The following is a 20,889-nucleotide window of genomic DNA, read 5'->3' on the forward strand; positions in this document are numbered from 1 at the left end:
GCCTGTTTTAGACTTTAGTCTCTGTTTTCTTTCTGTACTGGAGTGTTTATGGAGCCACAACACCTGCAATGCAGACTAGACAAAAACACACCATTCTAATGACGTATCTAGTATGTTTACATCTTCCCTTGCTGAATAATAAAACAGCCTTTTAGCCTTGAGGACAAAGAGAGGACAGCCACAGAGCCTAACAGGTCGTGTTTCTCCACCTCTCCCCTTTTGACTCTTGTGTGTCTTTTCATTTCTGCTCATTTCATTTTCGGACGTCCTGAACCATCTGAATCTGTGAAGGCCAGACGGGAGGCCAACAATTTGGAGGCACAGACGGGGGGGGGGGGGGGGGGGGGTTGAGGACACTTTTTCTGGATTAAATTTGGCCTGGATGAAGGGTTTCTCAGTGGACTGACGACACGGGTGAACCCTACAAAGGTAAGCAGAAACCTGTCAATCAAATGCTGCATTGGGCGTGGCCAAACCAAGTGTCTGATGTCCTCAAAGTGAGTAACTCAGTAAATTGTAGAATTGTACATTTGGGAAAATTAGATTATTTAAGAAAAGTGACAATAAGGTTTACAGAATAAGAAAAAAGAAAAATTGATGAAGTGTCCTAGAGTTTGGAAACTCCAACAGTTCTCTGACGGGAGGCTGGTTCACTGGGATTGTTGTCCTGGGGAGGTGAGGACCCCCCAAGTACAGAATGGGACAGTCTGAAGATCCTAAAGATTGGTGAGAGACCAGAATCCCACAGTAGGACTGAGTGACAGAAATACCATGGTGTAGTAAATAAAGGCGTAGAGGCTAGTAGAGGCTCTGCAGTGTTGGATGTTCTGCTATGTGGTTCTGGTGGGAATGAAGTGCACGGCTGTGCACGTGAGTGTGGAAGTCTGTGCACGTGAGTGTGGAAGTCTGTGCACTTGAGTGTGGAAGTCTGTGCACGTGAGTGTGGAATGTGCACTTAAGTGTGGAAGTCTGTGCACGTGAGCGTGGAAGTCTGTGCACTTGAGTGTGGAAGTCTGTGCACGTGAGTGTGGAATGTGCACTTAAGTGTGGAAGTCTGTGCACGTGAGCGTGGAAGTCTGTGCACGTGAGTGTGGAAGTCTGTGCACGTGAGTGTGGAATGTGCACTTGAGTGTGGAAGTCTGTGCACGTGAGTGTGGAAGTCTGTGCACGTGAGTGTGGAAGGCTGTGCACGTGAGTGTGGAAGTCTGTGCACGTGAGTGTGGAAGTCTGTGCACTTGAGTGTGGAAGTCTGTGCACGTGAGTGTGGAATGTGCACTTAAGTGTGGAAGTCTGTGCACGTGAGCGTGGAAGTCTGTGCACGTGAGTGTGGAAGTCTGTGCACGTGAGTGTGGAATGTGCACTTGAGTGTGGAAGTCTGTGCACGTGAGTGTGGAAGTCTGTGCACGTGAGTGTGGAAGGCTGTGCACGTGAGTGTGGAAGTCTGTGCACTTGAGTGTGGAAGTCTGTGCACGTGAGTGTGGAAGTCTGTGCACTTGAGTGTGGAAGTCTGTGCACGTGAGTGTGGAATGTGCACGTGAGTGTGGAAGTCTGTGCACGTGAGTGTGGAAGTCTGTGCACTTGAGTGTGGAAGTCTGTGCACGTGAGTGTGGAATGTGCACTTAAGTGTGGAAGTCTGTGCACGTGAGCGTGGAAGTCTGTGCACTTGAGTGTGGAAGTCTGTGCACGTGAGTGTGGAATGTGCACTTAAGTGTGGAAGTCTGTGCACGTGAGCGTGGAAGTCTGTGCACGTGAGTGTGGAAGTCTGTGCACGTGAGTGTGGAATGTGCACTTGAGTGTGGAAGTCTGTGCACGTGAGTGTGGAAGTCTGTGCACGTGAGTGTGGAAGGCTGTGCACGTGAGTGTGGAAGTCTGTGCACGTGAGTGTGGAAGTCTGTGCACTTGAGTGTGGAAGTCTGTGCACGTGAGTGTGGAATGTGCACTTAAGTGTGGAAGTCTGTGCACGTGAGCGTGGAAGTCTGTGCACGTGAGTGTGGAAGTCTGTGCACGTGAGTGTGGAATGTGCACTTGAGTGTGGAAGTCTGTGCACGTGAGTGTGGAAGTCTGTGCACGTGAGTGTGGAAGGCTGTGCACGTGAGTGTGGAAGTCTGTGCACTTGAGTGTGGAAGTCTGTGCACGTGAGTGTGGAAGTCTGTGCACTTGAGTGTGGAAGTCTGTGCACGTGAGTGTGGAATGTGCACGTGAGTGTGGAAGTCTGTGCACGTGAGTGTGGAAGTCTGTGCACTTGAGTGTGGAAGTCTGTGCACGTGAGTGTGGAATGTGCACTTAAGTGTGGAAGTCTGTGCACGTGAGCGTGGAAGTCTGTGCACTTGAGTGTGGAAGTCTGTGCACGTGAGTGTGGAATGTGCACTTAAGTGTGGAAGTCTGTGCACGTGAGCGTGGAAGTCTGTGCACGTGAGTGTGGAAGTCTGTGCACGTGAGTGTGGAATGTGCACTTGAGTGTGGAAGTCTGTGCACGTGAGTGTGGAAGTCTGTGCACGTGAGTGTGGAAGGCTGTGCACGTGAGTGTGGAAGTCTGTGCACGTGAGTGTGGAAGTCTGTGCACTTGAGTGTGGAAGTCTGTGCACGTGAGTGTGGAATGTGCACTTAAGTGTGGAAGTCTGTGCACGTGAGTGTGGAAGTCTGTGCACGTGAGTGTGGAAGTCCGTGCACGTGAGTGTGGAAGTCTGTGCACGTGAGTGTGGAAGTCTGCAACATGTGTGTGGGAGTCTGTGCACGTGAGTGTGGAAGTCTGTGCACGTGAGTGTGGAAGTCTGTGCACGTGAGTGTGGAAGTCTGTGCACGTGAATGTAGAAGTCTGTGCACGTGAGTGTGGAAGTCTGTGCACGTGAGTGTGGAAGTCTGTGCACGTGAATGTAGAAGTCTGTGCACGTGAGTGTGGAAGTCTGTGCACGTGAGTGTGGAAGTCTGTGCATGTGACTGTGGAAGTCTGTGCACGTGAGCGTGGAAGTCTGTGCACGTGAGCGTGGAAGTCTGTGCACGTGAGTGTGGAAGTCTGTGCATGTGACTGTGGAAGTCTGTGCACGTGAGTGTGGAAGTCTGTGCACGTGAGTGTGGAAGTCTGTGCACGTGAGTGTGGAAGTCTGTGCACGTGAATGTAGAAGTCTGTGCACGTGAGTGTGGAAGTCTGTGCTGTGAAGTAGCAGCTCTGCTGGAAACCTGATGGTGTCACACAAGCAGGAGTCTGTTGGAGCACAGAGCTCTGGATCTAGTATTAATAAACACATGAATATTATAGTTTAATAATAAATCTTAGACTATATCATCATTAGGATTTAGTGTTGATAAACAATAATGGATCCTTTAATATTTTGGCATTTTCAGCTTGTGGTGGTGTTTCTGTTTCTTGAGTAGATAATATTGAGGGAGAATCTGACAGGGAAACTCCTGATGATGGTTGGGGTCCAGATGGACCAGAGAGGAGTGTGGGGGGGCAGTTTCTAGAAGGATTAAATGGTGGTCTCTCTCTGCTGATGGCAAAGTGCAGAACATGTGATGAGGTGAACTATTACTGGTCTGTAGAAATTCATCTGGACTTCCACAGCATTCCAGAAAATCTGTTGGATAAAACGTCAATGAGGGTCACATGACATGAAAATGAAAGAAAAAGAGCTGGAAGACACAGACAGAGAGGAAATTCTGCTGGAAAGAAGGAGCAGCCGATGTCTGAACCAACAGAGACAACTTTGATCCTAAACTGTTTGAGAAAACTGTCCTCTTTATAGAATGATGTTGAGGAATTCTAGATCAGAATATAAATATTTATAATGTTATTCTGTAAAGGAGGAGTGAGGTTTAACACAGAGAGGAAGGTGTGTGTGTGTGTGTGTGTGTGTGTGTGTTGGTGTGTGGGTGTGCGTGTGTGTGTGTGCGTGTGCGTGCGTGTGTGTGTGCGTGTGTTGGTGTGTGTGTGTGCGACAGAAAGGCAGAAAAGGGGGGGGGGGCATGAAGGGTAATCCTTTCTACATCCTAAAGCAGGGGTGGGCAATCATTTTAACTCATATTTGGTTTTAAAATTTGACAGAAGGGCCGGACCAGGAGCAGATGAGTGGAGTGAGAATGACCTAACATGGAATGTAGATGAAAACATTTGGATTGAAAATTATATTCTAAAACAGAATATTCTAGAGTTTTTAGTTGAAAACTTTTGTTCCCATTTAAGATCAATTTTTTATTGTGAAGCTCTTTGGTACCTTCAATGAGTTTTAAAATGCTATTTGAATAAAGTTTCATTCCTTCATGATGCTTTTATATATGAAATAAGACAAAAATTAAAAAAAAGCAGCAAATTTGCTCTAAAAGAATGAGCTAAACCGGTAAAGATGAACTGTGAAGTAGAAAGGAAGACTGTCTTCTCTTCTGTTTGACAGATTTTAGAGGCTTCCAGGTTGGAGCTCAGACTGCAGAAGGGGGGAAGAGAATGTCACTTCTTGATCGAGTGGCCAGATGAAAAAAAAACATGGGTCTCTGATACAATTCAATGGGCCGGACCAAAGAAGGAGGTGGGCGGGTTCCAACCCATAGGCCGTAGTTTGCCCACCCCTGTTCTAATGGATTCATTTCAGTGAAATGATTTATTTTGTTTAGGGATTAAGATACTTAAGTGTCTGTTGTGTATTTTGTGCTTTTGTGTAGAAGTTTTGATTGTGTTAAACGTTATGGACTGTATAATTCTTTGCTTTGTCTGCATTTTAACAACACATTTGTAGTTGTGTGCGTGAACTGTGTTTGTGTTTAGTTGGAGTTGTGTTGGTGACATGGCTAAAGGGAGATAAAGAGCAGCAGGGGCTCTGGGGACAGCAGGAGGTCAGAGGTCATTGGGGAACCAGCGTATGCAGAAGCAAATGAAACACAGCAAGGAGGATCTGATGACGTCTGACAGGACAGAGCAGTGAAGAAAGACAACGTCTTCCCTCTGGGGGGGGGTCAGAACAAACAGGAAGATGAGATGAACTTAGGACAGGGAGGTGTGACAAAGCAGGTTGGTCTGGGAACTGCTTATCCAACAGGATGATGGACGTACAGCACACACATACACACTGAATATATAAAATAAATAAACTATTTTGGATGAACAGAAGGTTCCAGTTTTAGGGGCTCCTAAATCTGTAATTAAACAACGGATGATGTAATTTCTGTAGATGGATGTTTGTTAGGAAACGTTTTCTGGAATCACACTGCATAGAAATGCTGTTAGTTCAAGTCCAGCTTTTCCAGACACACACATAGATATAATAAGACTTAAAAAAATGAATAAAATAAAATAAAAAAGGGAAGAAGATTTTGAGGTTTGGACAGACAATGCTTACATTCATTCTGTCCACTGACGGTGCTGTAGATAAATTCTAATCAGTGATACTGTTTGGACCCACATCCTAGAGATTCAGCCTCTCCTCACAGCTGCAGGTCTGCAGCCTTGAGTTTCCCAGGGAGATGCAGTCAGAGCGCTTTGTTTGGAATTAGCTGCAAATGGTGTAGAGGAGTGTCTGTGCATGCTGGTGTCATTCAATAAAAACAGAGGATACGGTGTCTGCACAGTGTTAACTAAACAACTAATGTTTCTTCAGACTAGGAGTTGGTATGAGGATATGATTCTAACTAATAAACTCACACTAACAATAGTGACAACCATAACGAATGCACCTGAAAGTGAGAAACAATTAGGGATTAAACGTTTAATGTCAAAAGGGACAATAGAGGGACAATAGATTGGAAGTCAATAAACAGTTAATTGAGTTGCAGCTGGGAGAGGCTAGACAGAAAGCAAATAAATTAATCAACAAATAAATAAATGAATAAATAAATAAATAAAAATAATTATAGAAATACAATGTCTTAGGCTCACAACTCAGACTCAGTATTCGCATTTGTCTGGTGCATTTCCGCTAGGTCTTGCCTGGTTTCATTTTACAAACTATAACTCACCTATGAACAGTTTTATCTAGTATGTTTACATCTTCCCTTACTGAATAATAAAAAAGCCTTTCAGCCTTGAGGACACAGAGAGAGAGAGGACAGCCACAGAGCCTAACAGGTCGTGTTTCTCCATCGCTCCCCTTTTGGAAAAGGTTTGAAAATTCTCTTGTGTGTCTTTTCATTTCTGCACATTTCATTTTTGGACGTCCTGAACCATCTGAATCTGTGAAGGCCGGACTAGACAGCAACAAAAGACAACGTGGATTGCTGTGATTGTGAGACTAGCAGATGATCGATTGGAGCTGCAGTGAAGAGGACGGCGGTGTTTGTGGGAGTTGGAGCTGAAGATCGGAGCAGGAACCATGTCTTCCCTTCAGTCTCTGAGCGAGCGACTAGCTGCTGCTGCTGAAGAAATCTGCAGACTCTGTGAAGGAACCATCGTCCAGTACGAGCAGGAGCTCTGTCGTCAGCGCAGACTGCTGGATGTCATCTGGAAACCACAGCTGCAGCTCCACCACATAGGTATGTGACCTTCATCAAAGAAACAGAGAAGCCCTTAGAGCTTCATGCTTTTCTTTTTTTTCTCTTTTAATTTGTGTACTAATTGTGCCAAACAAATCAAATTGCCTAGTCTTACTCTCACAAGTACAATTCACCAAAAAGTTACTTAAGTAATTGTAACACGTTACTACCCACCTCTGCATATATATTTATTTCAATGACTCCAGACTCCTCAGACATTTTCTCCAATGATTACAGAGTTTATTGATGCTTGGAAAAACCTGAAAGTCCTGTAAATGTATAAAATTCTCCTTGTTGTGTTTGTGTCCCTGCAGTCCTCCCCCAGCATTGAATGACTGAAGAGGAAGATGTCTGCAACCAGCAGAGGAACTTCAGAGTGGAACACGAGGAACAAGAACATCCAAAGATTCAAGAGGAACAGGAGGAACCAGAACCTCCACAAATTAAAGAGGAACCAGGGGAACTCTGCATCAGTCAGGATGAAGATCAGATTGATCTGAAGCAGGAGACTGATACCTTGATGGAGATTCCTACTTATGAGGAAGATGAGAACAGTGAAGCAGATCTAAACAATCAGCAGAGCTTTAATGTAACTGATAGTCAGGATCAAGAAGGAAACCAACATGAAGAATCAACATCAACTACAGATGAAGAGACAGACCCACAGAACAGAGATCAGAGGAAGAGGAGGGACCGATGTCATGTCCGAAGTGTGGACAGTTCTCACATGTCAGCAGGTCAGTGTGACTCTGATGTTAGAAAAAATCCCAAGAAGACAAATCTTGGTAAGAAACACAAGCAATCTCCAAAATAAAATAAACTTTCCTCTATCAGGTCTGGTAAAAACTCAAGAATAATTACTAACACGTCTGGCTACATGGAAACTGGGTCTGATGAAAGGTGTTATATCTGTAAAGAATGTGGAAAAAGCTTTTGTAACAAATCTCTGTTCAGAATTCACACAAGAATCCATGCAAAAGATAAGCCTTTTTCGTGTAAAGAATGTAAAAAAAGTTTTAATCAAATATCTACTCTCAAAACACACATAAGAACTTACACAGGAGAAAAGCCTTTTTCTTCTAAAGAATGTGATACAAGTTTTCGTCATGAGGCTAGTCTTAAAATACACATGAGAACTCACAAGATTTCTCTTTACAAACGATGTAATACAGGAGTTAGTGTAAACTCTAAATTCTAAACTTTTCTGATAAGACATCAACACCTCAACCTCTGCACCACAGTCAAAGACTTTATTTTACAGGAGGGAAAAATCCTATTGCCCCCTATACCACATTGATGAAGTAACTTCATTAGAGGGAGGCACAAGTGAGTATTTAATGTGTAGAAATGAAGTTTTCTACAAATGTATTGTTATAATATGATATTCTTACTTTCTATTAGTTTTTTTTAGGTTTTCATCTTCTCTACATAAAAAGCACAAAAAGTAATGGATCAATACATTTGAATCTTTGTTTAATGATATTAGACAAAGAGTTTTATTGCTGACAAAATATGTACAACTTTTTCATAATATGAATTGTTTTAGATGTACCTGCAAATAGAAATGAGTTGTTTGTTTTGAGTCATTAGAGCTAATTCTTGAATGTCTTCATTATGGTTGAAATGTTTTTTATACATCTTTAATTCTAAAACTTTTAATGTAATCAGTGAACATTTAATAAACATTTAAACACAAAGTAGTGACTGCCGTATATACTTTGTTTGGTCAAGTAATAAGGGTGTAACGGTACACGTAGTTGTACCAGAACGTTTAAGTATGGCACTTTCGGTTCGGTTCACCTTTGTACCGTTTTGGTTTTTAAATGTTAGTTCAGTCAGACAACTCTTGCAGTAGAATATTTATTTCACAACATCTTTAGATTTTCACAACATCTTTAGGTTGGCATTCACAACTTGATTCACAACTTTGTTTTGGCATAAGGCTCCGTTCAATTCCTTGAGATAATTCTTTTTTCCTTACACTTTCGGGTAACAAAAACCCCATAACGGAGCCCACAGGTGGAAGCCGGGGAGGAGGGAGGGGCGAAGAATGAGCGCTGAAGGTAAGAGAGAATGAACAATTGTACACCTGACTTCAATAGGACGCTGAGCAGGTGAGTTAATTGACTGACCCGCCCTAAGGGGAGTAACCTGTAACTCTGTAGAGTTTTCCTGCCCGAAAATGCGACTAGTCGCTATTTATTTTTTTGTTTTTGTCCCGCAATGTATTAACTTTGCGCCACGACGGAACTAATGTTAACTGCTAGTTTTTGCTGAGACGCCATTAGGTGACGGACAGTTAGCATGTCAACTATAGCACTATGGCTAATGCAGACGCGAGACCAGAACTTGAGGACCCACCCATCTCCTTACGCTGTCCTGTGTGGGAACACTTTTGATTTGTCGTGAGCATCCACGAAGGGAAAACACCGTTGGATTAGTCGAACACCGTGTGCTGACATTGTTTCATGAAGATCGCATATGCGGCTGTAAAACATCTAATCTTCTAATGCACTTAAAATGGCATCACCTGAATGTCTGTAATTAGTAATGACTGAACTGTTTGGCGAAGTCTTTCAGATGCCGGTGGAAAATAAGTCTGCTATTTTGGAGGAGATGAAGGTAAAGGTTACCAAATACAGAGCAACAGGATGAATCCCTCTTGATGCAAACCCTCTTCAATTGGGAAAAATTAATGAGACCAGCTATAAGCATATTGCAAAATTGGCAAAGAGGTATCTCTCCATTTCTGTAACCTCTGTCCCGAGTGAGAGGGTTTTTTTCTAATGCTAGGGACATTGTTAGGGCTAAAAGATCTCTCCTCGTTTCTGAAAATGTTGACAAACTAATCTGAAAAACTGATATAAGCTGAATACTAAACTGAATATTAACTCAGCAAAATCAAAGATAGGAAAAAAGTGAGATGACACACAACGCATGCGAGAAATTTTGGTGCTGGCAGTGGCAGTCATATCACGCTAAGTCGCGCTCAAAGTGGTCAGCAAAATCAAAGATAGGACAAAAGCGAGATTTGACACAACACATGCAAAAACATGCAAAAACACTTTTGAAAGCAAAACAAAGTAAAGCAGAATAAAAAATAATTAAAAAGCAAATATTTAATATTTTCACTTGCAACTTAGAAAGTCTTGTGTGCAACTTAGAAAGTTTTGTGTGCAACGTGGTGGCAGAAATATCTCTCCATATTTCTCAAGGTTTTTTCCATCTGCGACGACACGGTGAGATGAGAGGACATCAGTGTGCTTCTAGAACAGAAATAGTAACTTGACACAAATCGACACTGAAGGAGTATTCTAAAGATTTTCAAACAGTTTCAAGAGATATCCTGGTGAGTAGAAAATTGTTTTTCTTTTATTCATTCTCTATACCATTTTTCCCTTTTGGGGTCACAGGCGGGCTGGAGCCTATCCTGGCCACTTGTGGGGGGAGGCAGGGGATGGCCTGGACAGATCGCCAGTCTGTCGCAGGGTAGAATGTCCACAAACACACACCCATTCACTCTCGCATTCACACCTATGGTCAATTTAGAGTTGCCAATTGACCTATGAAGCATGTTTTTGGACCGTGGGAGGAAGCCGGAGAGCCCGGAGAAAACCCACGCATGCACGGGGAGAACATGCAAACTCTACACAGAAAGGTCCTCATTGATGTTGATTTTTCACATCCCCCAGCCGGGACTTGAACCGGGGGCCTTCTTGCTGTGAGGCAAGAGCGCTAACCACTGCACCACCGTGCAGATTGTTTTTTGTTTTTTTAATAAGCTAACCACAAGTTGGACGAGTTAGCAAGCTAATGAGCTAGCATGCTAGTGCATATGATGAAGCCAAGAGGAGAAAGGTTGCTTATAGGTTTCTATAATTACTTCAACTGGTTTTTGTATTTACTTTAAGGAAAAATTAAATTTGAAATGTATGATTTCTTTGTTAATATTGAGAATGTGCTAGATATTATTTTTTTAAGTTGATGCAAGTATAGAAGCTGGAGTTGGCTAACTGCCTGACACGCGTAAGTAGCTGTTTTTTTCTTCCCCAACTGCTTCATGGAGTGGACTGATGCATGTAGCATTATTTGGAACATTGAAATTAAATGTTAAATAATACTAGTGCATCTTTGTAATAATTTACTCACTTCATTGTAATAACTTAGATAAAGAGTGCAGTAAAGAACCAAAGATATCAAACGTCCTCCTCACTGCAAATAACAAGAACAGTGGAAATACAAATGCACAATGTTGCGTTTTAATTAATTTTACACTTTGTGTTGGGTAATTTATTATTGAGGTGATATATGATCTTTCAGCCTATTGATATAATATGATCATTGTGTTTTACAGTGCTGGTAGTCTTGTTCATTTTCTCTCCTTTTTTATTTACTACGTCTAAGATGGCTGACTCACAATCTTTATAAATATAGCAGAGTTTAGTAAAAATGCACTTGGGAGCAATGTAGTATTGCTCTGAAATGGAGAATAATGTTGGATTTTAAGTTTTCTAACCAAAATATAGTCTAAAGCTTACTGACATAAGTTCTAAAATAAAAACACATGTGCTTTGACACAGGGGCTTTATCTCCAGTGTTTACATTATTTTATTCCAGTAACTATTCAAGAGTTGACACAATCCCAGTGGATTCTTATGTAGAGAAAGCAGCCTCACACTGAGATGCAGCACTGCACAGTAGGGACGTGATTACGTAATCACCTTGAATCAGCTGATTCTGCAGCGCAGAAAAGAGGCTTTGTTACGGTATATCAGGATAACCCAAATGCAGAACCAGACTCCAACATTGAGGGAAGATCCAGAACTCTTTAATAAAAAAACACCACATTTGGCGGTTAAAACTCCACTAAAATAACCAGGGGGGTCTTCCAGGAAGCATGTTTAAACTAGCCTGACTTTAACCCTGAACTCTGGCTGAAATCCGCCTGAACTTGCTTACTCTGGGTATGTTGGTTTCAAAAGACCGGATATGAGTTGGCGTATAGACGCTAGACTTGGTAACCCTGGGATAATGCACGTGCACGGCAAGTACATAAAGACATTCTCAATGGATCACAGATTTCCAGAGTCACCATGGAAATGCTCTCTCTCTGTCTCTGTCTCTCTCTCTCTCTCTCTCTGTCTCTCTCTCTCTCTCTCTCCACGTTTGCTAGGTGTCTTTTTGCTGCAGCTGAGCGCTGCAGGAGTGTTGACTTGGTCTCAGCCACAGACTGCTGACATGTTAGCTGATGTTTCAGCTGAGTCAGCTCTTCTTTCCAAGCTGATGTTTCCTGCAGAGATTCCTGCAGGAGTTCCTCCTGCTCCTTCTTTCCCAGAGTTCCTGCAACCAGACGGAGTCTTTGTGCTTTTGGAGCTGCTTCTCTTGGATGAAGCGCTTGGTTAGCTCACTTTGATCTCTTTCATGTGGGACTTTGTCTTGAAGCGGATCAAACTGAAGGTGGGACTCCCAAAGCAAACGTTCTGGGATGTTTGCTTCAGCTCTGTGCTTCTGTTCTCTGGTTGCTTCTTTGCTTTGGTTGCAGAGACTTGGAGCTCTCTCTCTCTCCATGCAGATCAGCAGCTTCTTTGGAGGCAGAGGCAGCTGTGTGGGAAGTCTCTGCAGGTCCAGAATCTTCTGATGGATCAGCAGCTGCTGCAGGTTCCTCTGGGTGGAAACACATTTCTGACAAACAGAACATCTGTTTGTCTTTGTTTGGATGGAAAACGGAGGAAAAAAACTTCTTTGGAGAGAAATCTGCTTTGTTTCTTGTTGCTATGAGGTTGTTGAACAAATGTGGTCACTTTCACAGCTTCACTTCAAATGACTTCCAATAGACAGAAATTATACATTTTCAGTTCATTAAAATAAGTTTATTGAACATTTTTGATGTTTTTTCTGTAATTCTAGGTCTGATGTCTTCAAACATGTTGGCTAAAATAACAAAAACCAAACCAAATCAGTCAGGTCTGTAGTTTGAACTTGGATTAGAAATTAGAAGGGCGACACCTTCTGGCTGTATCCAGAACTGCATCTTCTGGTCAGAAAAGTGTTGAAAAACCTCAATTGTGTCTGTAAAATATCTGCAGCTTTTTTGTCTGAAGACATGAATAAAGTCTGGATTTGATCCTTAATGAATCTTCATATTTCTTTGTCCTTCAGTCTTTTTTTCAGTCTCAAACACACTGGTTCATTTGATCCTAATGAGAACATGTGTGAGGCTCCAACATGGCTGCCTTCACTGCAGCTTCCTCTTCACAGCATGTGTTTGTGGATCAACACACAAACAACAACAGGTGCAGGTGAAGAAGTGTTGCTGTTGTTGCCTTTGCCTGATTCCAGCCTACAGGCACAGTTTTCTGCTCCATATGAGGTGGAAAAGAAAATGAATGACACCAATTTTAGTATCCCAACTCCTGACAAAGAGAAGAAATGTGGAGTTTGTCACGTCAACATGCTCAAGCCTTCTTTTTCCAGAGGGGAGTCCAACTGTCCTTCTAGTGATGCTCCGGTAGTTTCATGGATCAGAAGGTTGAGGGTTCAAGTCCCTTCATGGTTGAAGTCAGACAGAAGAAGAGTTTGGTTTGGATCCTTTCTTGTCTTTCTGTTCTCATTGAGTCTCTTCTAGTTCCAGGTCTGGTTCAAATAGTGGAATCATCCAAAAGGATGAAAACAGTCCTCCAAGCAGACGTCAGATTGAAAAGCTCATCAAAGAACACATCCAACTAGCCAATCAGCAAAGCACTGACAAGCTGGACTTGTGCTCTCCTTCAGTGAAGAACCTCCTCCTGCTGCTCCTCCATCTTTAGCTCTGACTTTGGAAGTCTTAGCTCCTCCTCCTCACCATCACTGTGACTGTTGACGTCTTCCAACTCCTCCAGAAAGCTGTTTTCTGATGAAGCTCTAACATCTCCTCCCTGTTGCTGCTTTCAGTCCAAACTCACTCTGTTCATGTCAATTCACTCCAGAGAAAATCCTTTTTCTGGGAAGAATTTGCTCCAAGTTTTCCTCCAACTAAGAATCTGCAAACCCAGATGAGAACTCCCAGCAGGAAAAGAATTCATCTGCAGGAAACTAGAAAAAGGCCTTTTTGTGGGAGGAAACCATTCCAGATCTTGACAAACACCAGAAATCCCAACTTTTCCTCCACTTAGCCTGAGTTTGGGTTCCAGGAAGCGGTGTGTGTTCAAGCTCCGCCCCCAGCAGCATCTCATGAAGCCCCTCCTCCAACATGAGGCCACTGGGGAATTCTGAATGAACCTTTACATTTCAACAGAAATTTAAGCTAAAATCAGGAAAAAAAACTCTCTTCATGTTTGAAAACAATCAAACATTCAAACAGGAAGAGAAAACAACGTTTGTCAGGAAATCAACAGATTTGATTGATTGTAAATCTTCTTCCTGTTGGAGTTTGATGAATGGAAGTAGAATCTGTAGAAAGTCAGTTGATGTTTTCCATTTCAGTAAATGAAGGTTTGATCTGCAGATTTCCTGATCACTTTCTGACTGGGATCCAGACCTGATCTGGACGTGACTCATGAGGAAGCAAACAGCACAGAAACTGCTCTGAATGTTCCCTCTTCTTCACTTTCTGTCTGACTTCAACCATGAAGGGACTTGAACCCTCAACCTTCTGATCCATGAGGCCACATGGTCTGAGAGAACATCCAGGTCCAGCTGCAGGTGGAGGACAGCATCATCCAGCCGTCACAGACTGGGGGCGGAGCCTGGAGATGACTGCTGAAGGTCAGAGGGCGGAGCTTCATCAGGATGAAGGTGCTGCTTGGATTCTGCTTTGATGTCCGTCTGTTCTCAGTCCCTTCATGGCTGCTGCTCAGAGCTGTTTCTGGATGTTTCTGGAGAATTCATGTCTTTACTGATCCAAATGTGGGATTTCTGTTTTTCTTTGGACTTTTCTTTAGTTAAGGCTTTTAACTTTTGGAACTTTCTTTGTTTCTATGCTTTAACTTCCAAACGGGTTTATCTAAGACAATCTGATTGTTTTTCATTTGACTTTCTAGGAACTTTCTGTTTCATCTTTGAGGATTTGGACTTTTGAAAGACTTTTAGCTGCAGTTTCATCCTTTGAACCAGATGGATCTGAATCTAGAGTCAAAGATTCTGAGGAAATCATGGATTCACAGACATTTGATTGAATTTCTGTCTGGATCAGAAACCAACAGCAGACATTTCAAGCCGTCATCTGTTCCTAATGTTCATTCCCCGCCATCATTGAAAGCTTTTGGAATAGTCCCTAAAGCCAGCGATCGGGCCGCTTTGGAGCATGAACTCATCACTCGGTGTCACGGTGGCAGAGAGATGACAGATCCCAAATCTGAGGCTGAAATGATCACGTCCTACCAGCTACACTCTGGATTTGGGACCAAAAACCTTTGAAGATGTTGGAGCATTGTTGGAGAATAGACTGACAACATTTGTTTGGAAGAAAGATTGACCTTTGACCCCTCCCTCATGTGTTCCACATCCAGCTGCAGACACACCACTACAGCTCACATTCCACTTCTGATCCAGCAGTTAGAACCAGAGCCTGCATTTGCAGCAGGTTCCAACCCACTGACCACTGATCCACACAGGGGGACGTCCTAAGGGGCGGAGTCAGCCACTGGAGAGAGCAAAAAGGAGAAATGGGGGTCACTCTGGGCCTCTCTGTGTCTGGACCTTCAGAGGGACAGTGGTTTGGTCCAGAACACGGATGCTAAACTAGCTCTCTGGAAACTTGAACTTGTTGAATGGGAAACTTCCTGAAATCTTCTTCATTTGTTGACTTGTTCTTTCTTCATCTGAATGAGCTCAGTCCTCTCCCAAATCCAACTCCATCTATCTTCAGTGCTTTGGACTGAGTTGGAGCAGAACTAGAGCTTTCTCCAGATGTCCTAGTACTTTTAGATCAGTGTCTTCCAATATTTGGAGCCCAGGTTCACTTCTTTCCCTGACAAAAATCCCAAAAGGCCTACCAGCCACCAAATAGTCAGAAAGCAGAGAAACTTGGTGGTCTGCATTGATGAGAAACCAGTCCCTCCAGGATGACACATGGCTTTTTGGAATCATTTCACACACAAACAAACGGGAAGTTGTGCTTGTTTCTCTGAGAAAATGCAATCAAATGTGTGATAATGGTCAATGTAAATGTTTAGATAAAGGCTGTAGGGGATTCAGGGATTGTGGAGCGGTTGTTGTTTCCTTCTGGGTTAAAGTGCAGTTTTGTGGAACCTCCCAAAGAGGAGAAACCCAAAAAAGAAAGGAAAAGCAAAGAGACAGGTGGAAGCCATCATGAGATTCCTTTCAAACAGGAAGTTCTTTGTCATTTCATGCACTAGTTTCATTTAGATCTAGTTGTTGAACATTCTAGAAACTCCTAAAAACATTTTCTGTCCACTTTGAAACCATATGGGGCTGACTTGGCCTTGCTCGCTGGGATACGGCCAACATCCAGAAATCTACCAACAGACATTTTTAGCTCTAGTTGTTGAACATTCTATGTTTTGAAGAGGCAGGCTCTTCTAGAAGAAACTAGCAGGAGCCCCAGCGCTGGTCTTTGCTTGGATTTGTTTTAGACTTGTTCAGAGTCAAATGCATGTTTTAAGGGGAGGAGGATTATTTTGTTGTTGCTGTTTTTGTTCCTATTCTTACAATCCACTATATGTCCCGTGTTGAATTCTACTATTAAAATGTGGGAAACAAATGTTTATCAAATCCAAATCAATCCAAAAATCTGGAGACTGGATGGCCGTGGTCCTCCCTTTGACCTGGACACTGGTTGCCATGGCGACCTGCACACTCACCAAGCTGGAACTTAGAAGAAGAAAAAGAGACCAAAATGATTGATAAAGCAGGTTTTCCAGGGAAATCCCACAAAGTGCTTTCCAAGCTAGAACTAAGAATATCCAGCATGCATTTGGAAAAACTCATTAGCTTCTAGTGGAAAATGATGAGTCATTGTAAAAGCATTCTATGAATGCTCAGAAAACTTCCTCTAAGGTTGTGGTTGTTTGGAGAAGTCCTCCTCTTCAAAGAAGTTCTCCTGACCATCTTCAAAACCACTTTCTGCTTTTTCAAACGCTACTGTTCAACAAAAACTTGGTTTCTGCCACAAAACCAACCTTAGACACTGAAACAGAATGAATCCAATGCAGAAATGTGTTGACACCTTTAATTCAAAGCTTCAATCAGTCAATTCAGTGACAATTCAAGGGGAATTATTCCCAGGTTTACATGACCGATCCTGACACTGTGGTAAAAAAATCGACTTTGTTTAATCCATAAAAGTCTTGAAAAGAGCTGGAAACCCCGCTAGCATTGAGCTAGCTAGCATGCTATCACAGGAGAACAATGCTGATAGTTTTTCATGCAACGTCTAACTTTCTAACATCTTTTTTCACTAGAAGCTACTGGTGGAGCTCCTCACCTGACTGTGTTGGCGTCCTCTAGTTAAATTACAAGTTTGATCGTTTAATATAGTAAAAGATATGAAAAACTTAACGGCACATTCTAAACTGGTCTGTTGACGTAAGACTCGGTGTTATTCGGCAGCCAATGAGCTTCTGGATATCAGGGATGTCCCGCCTCCCCTCCCCTAGACTAACATGTCGCTGTTTTTACGTGTCGACAGGTTTTAGAATCAAAACCGCAAAAAATAAACACGCAACTCAAAAAATAAAAGCGCAACTCAAAAAGACAGTTTCAAAATAAAACTGCAGCTCAAAAACAGGATTTCAGAAAGGCGAGAAAACAAATCGCCAGCTGAGAAATAGGATTGTGCTTTGGGTTATAGCTTTAGGTTGCAAATTGTGGGTTTTGGTTCTCAATTTATGCATTTTGATTCACAGATTTGGGGTTTTGATGCACGGTTTTACTGTTTTGATGCGCAATACTTTAGGTGCTAATTTGACACTATATTCAAGAGACAGAACCAGGATCCAACGCCTGACTGTGTTTTCCCCTGACCCACACATAGATCTATGTCATCCAGAAATGTTTTATCTGATCTATGACTCCCTCAATCCTTGATCGGTCCATCCCAAACTCTCATCTGTCCATCAAATGGAGATCAAAGAAGAAAGTGATGATCTAGAAAAGAATCTGTTTGTCTGCAGGTCTGTTTTTCTCCAGATCCTGGAGCTGCTGAACATCTGAATCCAACCCATGTTTCTGTTAGGAGTGATTAGAAACAGAATAGTTAGAAACTCCCTTTTACATTTTATTAAACTAACTTTTACCTTTTATTACATTAATGGCTTAACCTCGATTTACTATGTATTATCATCTCAAAATTATATTACACTCCAGACAGAGCACAGCCAAGACTATTGTCTCGCAAACATTCCTTCAACATCCTCCCTTTTCATCTTTGTGTGTTCTGGTGTATGCGTTCTGGCAAATGTCTGTGAGATCTGACACTTTAGGTGCTCTGACCTTCGAGCATCTAGCCTGCAACAGTCTGTGGGTGTGTTTTTCACACCATGATCCATTGAATGAGGTTCTGAATATGCAAATGCAAGGTATATATGCCAGGCCTTTTGCTGAACCCCTTTGTTCAGACTTTGAATGCACTTTGTTCATCTGTCTGTAACCCTGCGTACAAATCTGTGGTCTTTGTGCGGAGTAAATCTACGAAAGATAAGTTTTGTCTCTGAGTCGTTATTCATTATTTCTGTGTGTAAGAAACTGCCGGGGTTACAAACTAATACAATATTGTCCTTTCTAGAAAATCCAGTTTCTTCACAGTTTCAGATCAACACTCCAAGTTAGAATGAGAAGAGGAAGTGCAGTTCTCCATCAGTCCACCGGGGGAGCTGCAGCACAATAACTGTCCACTTGATGCTGAGAGAGACAGTGGAGCTGATCTCAGATCAGTTCCTGCTGCAGCTCTGACACTCATCTCCACTTCCTCTGATTCCTCCATCACTCTGCTCTCCACCTCCCAGGAACAGCGTCCAGTCACAACATCTCTGCAGACCAGCTGCTGCTGCTGCTCCTCTCTGCTCCTACTGGAGGAAAATCAATCCTCCCACCTGCAGAGAGAAAGTGTAGAGACAGAGATGAAGGAGTGTCTCCTGATCCTGGTCTGTCAGTCAGTGATGCAGCACAGCAGCAGAAAGAGCAGCAGGAGCTTCAGTCCTGTTCAGAGCAGCAGCTTCCTGTCATCTTCACCTGTTGGAGCTTCTGCTGCTCTGATTGGCTGACTGTTGTCCTGAAGCCTGTCATCATTCTCCTCAGAGCTTCACTGAGAAGCTGCAGCTTCACAGGAAACTCTGCATCTTTGCTCTCAGACTAACTTTAGGACCAAACATCTGGAAGCAGCTGGACTGACTCCAACCCTCTACTGACCTCAGAGTCTGCAGTTTGGAGTTTGGACTCTCCACCAGATCCTGGAGCTGCTGAACATCTGAAGACTGAAGGCTGTTGTCTCTCAGGTCCAGTTCTGTCAGGTGGGACGGGTTGGACTTCAGTGCTGAGACCAGAGCAGCACAGCTGGTCTTTGACAAACTGCAGAACTCCAACCTGAATCCAGAACAAAGAGTTGAGTTTAAAGACAAAGTTCATGTTTTTCATCCTTCACTTCTTCTAAAGAGTTCAGAGCTGAAGAAGATCAGAAAGTTTAGAAAAAGTCCAAAGATGTGAAGCAACAGCAGCAGATCAGAACAGTCCAGCAGAAGCAGAGAAGAAGAACATTCAGGAACATTCAGGACAACATGCAGCTGCTTCAGGAAAGAAGTCCAGATGTGTGAAAGTCAAACATCAGCCTGTGGCTGCATCCAAACCAACTGATGTTTCTGCAGCAACAGCAGAAAAAGTCCACTTCCTCTTTCTGCTCAGCTCTTCTCCAAACAGCACTGAATCATGGGAGAATTTCAGCTGCTTGATGCTGGAAAGTCTTCCTCCCAGTTTTCAGGAGATGATCTTCCAGTCCTTCTCTGCTGCAGCCCTTCAAGCAGAGACTTTCAGCTCCAACAGATCAAAGCAGAGAGAAGAAGGAAGTGATGAGGAAGAGTCAGCAGCAAATGTTGGACATTGATCCCTGATCCATGACTTCAGCTCTGAATGAAGAGTCAGAAGCTGCTTGATGTGAGCAGAGAACAAGCAGCTGCAGGAAGAAAAGAAGAAGTTCTGCAATAGATGAGAAATGACTTGAAATGAAGTTCAAACATACGAGGAATTGAAATGTCGTTGATCATCAGGAATTATTCATGACTAAATGTTTACACTCCAATAGATTTACAGCTTTCATTTCAAAAATGTCTGATTAAATTGTATTTCTTGGTCTTGAATCCTAAATTGTAAAATACATTTTCAAATGATAACATTGCAGATAAACAGCTGAAAAAGTATTTAGTTCTCCTCTGAAAGCATTTCCTGACATCTCTAAACTGTAGAGGGGCCTTGAAAATCATGAAGATCCCCGGGGGCCAAAATGTCTGAAAGTGGCCCTGCTGATGGTTCTGCTGGTAGTCTAAACCAGGGGTCACCAACACGGTGTATGTGGGCACCAGGTGGCCCCCAAGGGCCACATAAGTGGCCTGCAGTCACCAGTGAGCTCCATTTAAAGTTTACTTTCATTGTGTTGCTGTTCTGTTTGAATCAAACTTGTATTTATATAGATTTCAAAATGACAATATCTTCATATATTGGTCATTCTACAGTGTATACATCATCTGAGTTTACAGTTATACAGTCATCTTCCTGGTTTCACATAAACTGATTGAGATTCTGTGTTCATTTCTAAGGAAGGAGGTTGGAGATAAAAAACATTCCGGCCTGTCAGCTTCCAACAGCTGCTTCCAGCTGTTCCTGAATCTTTGATAGAAGTTTGTGTCTGCATGGAGAAATGACAACAGCTGACTCAGAAACGGCTGGAAAACATCCTGAAACGCTGAAGAAGATAATAAAGAACTCTGGACTGAGGCGCTGAGCTGGACGCATAAATCACTGCATCATCTGTGGTTCTGAACTGAAGGAGGAAACATGGACTCTTGGTTTCAGACACAGAGACACAAGCCGCGGTTACATGGGCAGAATATCTTGATGGGATCAATGGTCGGGTTAAAATTCAACCGTGCACATGGGCACAGAAAACCTTTTTCCGATTAGAACAAACGTTCCCATGGCTCACACTTTCGGTCGGAATAAATCATTTGGGCATGCGCAGTTGTGTTGAAAATACCGTTAGCGGAAATGAGTCCCTTTGTAAAAAAACAGCTACCACATATATTTATGCAGCAGCTCGGTAACGTACGAGACGATCTTCCAAGCGTGTCTTTATTAATGTTATGAATATTATAAAGCGCCTCTTCGCTCATCATTTTATTTTTAATCCGTGTGGTTGGTGCTTTTTTTGTGGAAGAATGGAGCTCCCAGGAGAGGCTAACACACGCGCTAACAACATTAGCCTTTTGATGGACACAAAATCCAGGAACG

The 20,889-nt window shown here is 42.8% G+C and overlaps 2 protein-coding genes across 4 annotated transcripts in view; one reads left to right on the top strand and one right to left on the bottom strand.

Moving 5' to 3' along the window:
* The window catches only part of LOC111949070 (NACHT, LRR and PYD domains-containing protein 12-like), a 350,272-nt gene that overhangs the window by 287,016 nt on the left and 42,367 nt on the right, over positions 1–20,889 (bottom strand). The gene's annotated exons all lie outside the window — the stretch shown is intronic.
* Positions 1–20,889, top strand: part of LOC144987763 (uncharacterized) — a 296,127-nt gene that overhangs the window by 209,084 nt on the left and 66,154 nt on the right. The window contains exons 5-6 of one of the 2 annotated variants that reach the window (XM_078937118.1): positions 6,166–6,456; positions 6,771–8,153. The gene's annotated coding sequence lies outside the window, so the exon portion shown is untranslated. Of the gene's footprint in view, positions 1–6,165; positions 6,457–6,770; positions 8,154–20,889 lie in introns of those variants that run through there. The other variant, XM_078937122.1, reaches the window with a different exon arrangement.

The sequence above is a fragment of the Oryzias latipes genome, chromosome 2 (genome assembly GCF_053564925.1).
Source record: "Oryzias latipes strain Hd-rR chromosome 2, Olatipes_Hd-rR_3.1".
NCBI lineage: Eukaryota > Metazoa > Chordata > Actinopteri > Beloniformes > Adrianichthyidae > Oryzias > Oryzias latipes.